We start from the raw sequence: 6,000 nt of genomic DNA, 5'->3' as shown, positions 1-6,000 counted from the left end.
TCAACGCGATTAAGAACATCGGTATTTACAAAAGCGTCTGGATTTAGTACAGTCAAACGATTATGATTTAACCGAATTTCCATCAACTTTTCTAAATTAACAAAAGCTTCGTCTTCCAGAACTGCAATTAAATTGTGGTCCAGAATTATTTGTGTCAAATTCAAATTTTTGAAAGTACCACTTTTAATAATCTGTAATTTGTTGTGTATGATTGCCAAGGTGAACTGAACTGTTTGAAATTGTTCGGAAACACAGTCTTCCAATTGTTGTATTTCACAATTTTGGATAAAAATACTGAAAATTAACTGCTTTTCATCAAACAAATTGCAACATAAGATTGGTAGTTTTTGATTGATGATGTTGAAGTCGGGATTTTCAATTGAGGTGCTAAGTGGTGTTGACGAACGAAATATTTTCTTTTCATATGGTGATATGACTGTGTATTCAATTGCTGAACTTTTATCGCAGAAGTTTGCTTCAAATAAATTGAGAGAGATTGATATTAGTAAAAGTTTAAGGAGCATTTTATTGTGTGTAATATCGCAAGAACACACTCGTTCTGACCTCAGTTTTCTATAAACTGTGTTAAAGTGGTGTAAGTTATATCACTTATTTCACAATAAATTTTTTCTACTTTGGTGTCACAAATTGTTCATTGTGAAACGGAAAGTAGTATCACAAAAAAAGTTTTTGTGCAACTCCTTTTAGTAAATTTTTGGGAGTTGTATTGGTAGCGCTGGGTTGTAAGTAGTGCGTTATCTGTCAACAGTGTCAAACATCTAAGCTGTCAAACCATGGCATAAAGTTGGCATAATTAATTACCAAAACTAAGAGGTTTGCACAAATTTCGATAAGGTAAGAAAAAGCATGACGACAACCTTTAATCAAAATTCTAACTTACAAATAAATTTAACCCAATCATCCTGTGTTATTTAAAGTTCCTTACTCCTTAAACCTATTTGTCTTTACAGTTATGAAATGTGCAGTTATTGTAATTGTTTATGGTTATATTGCAAGCATCATGAGCTTGAAGAGAAAAACCTGGCGCATTTTGAGCCAAGTTCTGTTTAAAACTGGTAGTACCACAAAGATTTAATGCACCGTCACTAGTGATGGTTAAAGAATTTTCAGCTGTATTGAGACAGGACTGAGACGAGCGTTCTTGAGACTTTGAAGAGCTTTCTTGTGGTGAAGTGAACATTTCTGCTATTTGCTTTTTTTTGTCAAGGAATCTTCAATATTAACCTTCAGCTACAGCAGAACTTTTCCATCCTCCATGTCTTTTAATGGTGATTAGATCTCCACCTTTATTGGCTAAATGAGAGACACTCGATCTTCTAAAACAGTGCCCAGTGTACTGCTCAGGATTCGACAACTTTAAATGTGATGCAATCAGTCGTGGTACTTCACCGATTTTATTAATTCCAATCGGGCTTTTAACGCAGTGTCCGTTACGGTAGGTTAAGAAAAAACGTATAGAGGCTCCGTCTGGTTGAAGACTCACATATTTTTTTATAAAGTTGACATAATCTTCATCAGTTATCAAAAAAAGTCTTGAAGACTTTGTTTTAGTTACAGGGATTGACACAGAAATGATTTCATCTTTAAATTTTACATCATCAATGACCACTTTTGGAAGTTCGCCGCGTCGTAAGGCACCACAATAACCCATTGTCAAGATACCTAAAAGTCAAAATAATAGAAGCTTGCTCTGTAGTAAAGAAGTTCAAATTTACTTTCATCGCCAAGAAGTTTAAATCATTGTCTCCTTGATGAAACGTTGTATTTCCTCTAGCTAGAGTATTCTTGATTTTTTAGGTTGGTAACCATCCGACTGTCTTTTTAGGAACGCCTGGAGTCTCGTAAATTTGGAAATGCCCACATTGTCATTTGTATATAGGCAGGTTCTGAGCATGCTATAGGAGGCCCACAGAGTTGAGGCTTTTTTGCCAGAGCCATTTCGCTATAATATGGGAGCAGCACATTTTCGCTAGTTTGTCCAACCTTTTTTTCTGTACACCATTTCTTAAAAATGTTGAATTCCTTATCATAAATTGGTTTTGACTTAGGGGGCAGCGACTGATTCACAGCAATTTGTGCTGCCGCTCTTATTTCGGGGGGAGTACAAGCAAATTTTTCTTCCATAATTATTACAAGAATTGAAAAATAAACTTTAACTGACTTTAGAGGTTAAAGTTTGATATATGACATTTGTAATTCAGAGCCTACGAAGTTAATTTAGAGTTAATGTTTTATGTAAAATTATTGATTTTAATTTACTTTTTTTACGATTTTTCGAAAAGTAGACCAAAGTAAAAAAAATAACGTATTACACTCGTTTTATAAGACTTTATTGTGGTACTTATTCTATTGGAGCACTCCTTCGTCGTGCTCCAAAACCATTCGTACCACAATTACAACGTCTTATAAAACACGTATAATAATGTACTACATATATTATTAAAAATTTAGTTTTCTTGTAAAAATTGTATCAGAACCAACACGAACAATTAGTACTAGGTCAGCCTAAAATTGCTATTAATTATGAAACAATATACTGTAATGGTACGACTTTGCGATCGCGAACGGAATTTTTTCGGACATAATTTTGTTAAAACTGTACATTTTTGTCACCGCGACAAGTGTTGCAGTTAACACGTGTTTCCCATCTGTAGACGCTGTCCGAACCTTTTTGTTTTGGCCTGCATTCCTCTTGTCCCTTCCGGGAGCAGGTAAAACTGGAAGACGCTCTTTGCGTCCAGCCAGATGTGCTAACTTTCCATTCAATCGCGCTTCGATGACGCGTTAATTGAAATGAGCAAATTAAATGATTTAAGTTTTCAAAGACATGTAAAGCAATTGGAGTCGTAGAAGAACTACGTGCATGTAGAGCGTAGTATGACCTTCTCTTCTTTCGGATTGGCGATTAATTAATTAAATTAATTATTTAATCGTTTATTCTAGTAGTTCTAATAGTGCTTGCATTGAAACCAGTAGGAAAACAGCATGGAAACAAAAGAGTACTAAGTGAGGCATAAATTGCACCAGCGTAGTGCGATTACTAATTAATTAATTATCTTTCTTACAGGTTCGCGACAAATTGTTTCGTTTGGTACGACCGTACCAATTGATGTAACAAAATTAATTGTAATTAATTTAATTAGATAAGCAGGGAGATCTGAGTTGAAATGTTAATTCAAAAAACCACAGATTGATCGTGTTGCCATTGTGGTACTCGGAGAAGATCTAATTAAGTTTAAACCTTTTTTTTTTTGTAATTTTTGAGCATTGGTCGATCATCGTCAATCAATCAAAAATCAATCGAACAATTTGAAAGAGACACCAACAAAACATAAGTAAATTCGGGAGAACTTGAACAGCCAATAGGGAACAGCGTCCCCTTTGGAAGGGTAGTGCTGATTGGTCGAAAGATAGCGTCGGGTACGACCGAGCTTTTAAAAAGGGCTGAAACTGAAAATTTAGGGAATTTCTTGTTCGCAATTCGAGAGAGATGATTCTTTTTCACTATTTCGAGATTGAGGTCAGGCTTAGGTCCTGATTTTGTTTGTACGTCAGAGAGACGTCTTGTTATTTGTGAAGTGTTTGTGCAATTTACCCCGTAAGTTTGATCACACTTCCTTTTCATTTTGTTTTGTTTATAAATCTTATCGCGAGGATGAGATTTTACCTGTTTTGGGGTCTCCCATTTAAAGCGATGACGAAATGAAACAATCAGTTAGGGTGAAGCCAACGCGAATATAATTCGTTAGATAGGGTGAAGCCTTCGAAACAATAAGCCAATAGATTTGCTAAAACCTCGAAGCGATCACAAAACCTTGGTTAGGGTGAAGCCTTCGGGAAAGTTAAATAAATTAGCTAGGGTGAAGCCTACGCGAAAGATTGAGTCAATTAGGGTGAAGCCTTCGGGAAATTCATTAGCTAGGAGAACCATGCATTATCTTACGAGTACCGCCAGCTCGAGATGATGACGCCACGAATATTCGGCGCCATTTTGTACTTGCAGTGTGATGTTCTAATTCTCGTTAATTAATTCATAGATTAATTAACACAATCATTTTAATTTCACAATTTTCGTGCAGTCGTCAGAACTATGAGTTCTGTGTTTCTTTTTGATTCAACAATCAAAATTTATTCTGAGACTAATTTTTCTTGTCTCATTTTCATTGATTCCCTCCATTTTATGCTCCTTCTGAGTGCGAGGCGATCAATAATAAATGATCAGATTCTTTTCTAGCGTCCACAAGAATTTCGATTCTAGTTTTTTTTCAATGCATCTGACGCTATGAATATTTTGATTTGTCAAACAATCGTACGCTAAGGCGTTTGACTTGAGCTTGCTCGTCAATTTTACTCGATTCTATTGACTTCTGACCAACTACAATAGAGAGAATTAATCGATTAAAATGTAATTCCAATCAAAGACAATTTTTCCTAGAACTTGTCACCAAGGTGCAATTCTAGATGCATTAATTGAGACCGGACTAATCAGCGCTGCTTAGCAAGTCCGATCGTCTCCATGTTAAAACGCATTCATAGTCAAAATATTTGACTGCAACTTTATTTTGTGCATTTTGATCCTGAATCAAACCACCTAAACCTAATGGCACTAAAAGGTTCTGCACAGTTGTGAGCGTACAGGTCCGAGCCTCTGATTGCCGCCTTACGTATCTTCTGGCCAACCGTTTACTCTTTAGCCGCCTCTGAATGCCGCCACTGGCCGCCTCAGACTGCCGCCGCCACACCGTGTCGCTTTGCCAGGCGAAAAACTGAACATCCAAATAATCAGTACCTTAATGTTACGCGAAAGCTGTAACTCCTTTGCACATCCACAAAATGCGAAACTTTCCAAAACTCTATTGTAGTACAATTTCAAATGTATTCAATTTGGATTCTAATTAATAATCAAGTTCAAGTGTCTTCCTGACACGGCTATTTTCCACGACTGTACCCGTGATTAATTTAATTTAATCTAATTTTGACTTTCGAAGCCCGATTCTGTTTGAGTCTCATGCAAATCCATTTGCAGATTTAATTCCATTCGAGACCAAACCAAATTCTATTTTTTTTCCTCAAAGTTTAATTTAACTTCATATACTTTGAGGATTGAACATTGCAAGTCACACGATGCTCTGATATTCCAGAGAAGGCGATTGCGACTGAAAACACACGCAGAACGAGAACCAATGCTAAATGAGCAATAATACAAAACTCTTAAGTTCCGAACCGTTCTAAATTTCTAAGGATTGCGACAGAGTGGTGTCTCCGACAAAGCGTTTAATTTGAAACAGTTCAAATAATTGACGGCCAAAACTCAAATCATTTTGATTTGCTTTTGTTAATAAACAATAATTGAAAGAATTTCTTTGTGTTTCATTCGTCTTGTAAACTGCGGTCTCACTGAATTTGGGGTTACACGACATAAATGATTTAGAATTTGATTCTAAATATTTCTTTTCTTTCTTTCTGAGCAAAAACACAACGTACAATTTGGGTCCATTACAACATCATTTCAATTTCAACCAACTTTATATCATCTTCTATCAACATCATCATAATCATCAACAAAAGAGAGAGGATCATCGAGTTTTACATTTGGTGCCGTGACCAGGATTTCAAAGGGTCACAATTGGGGGCATCAGATGTCATCACCCAACACTTTTGAGAGAATCAAAAAAAAAAAACCCTTTCAAGGACGCAGCTACGACCTTTACAATATACCTAGTAAACATTTTATGACTTAAGTCAAACCACCCATAGAAATAAAACTGGGTGTTGTAAACTGCAGCCGACAAAGTTCTAGGTAGAGAGTTGACCGATGGTTGAATAGGCCCGCATTCATTTCGTGCTCATTTATGGTCTCCAATCGCAAGGATTAGTACTGCCCGGCCCTCTCATAATGTGGCCATAAAATTTACTAGGTATATGTCAACTGAGTTTACTATACACCAATCTGTCAACATCTTGTGTAACAAATGACAT

The sequence above is a fragment of the Gnatocerus cornutus genome, chromosome 4 (genome assembly GCF_029298725.1).
Source record: "Gnatocerus cornutus isolate USDA-ARS CGAHR chromosome 4, icGnaCorn1.1, whole genome shotgun sequence".
Classification (NCBI taxonomy): domain Eukaryota; kingdom Metazoa; phylum Arthropoda; class Insecta; order Coleoptera; family Tenebrionidae; genus Gnatocerus; species Gnatocerus cornutus.
Note: the sequence above shows the minus strand (reverse complement) of the source record.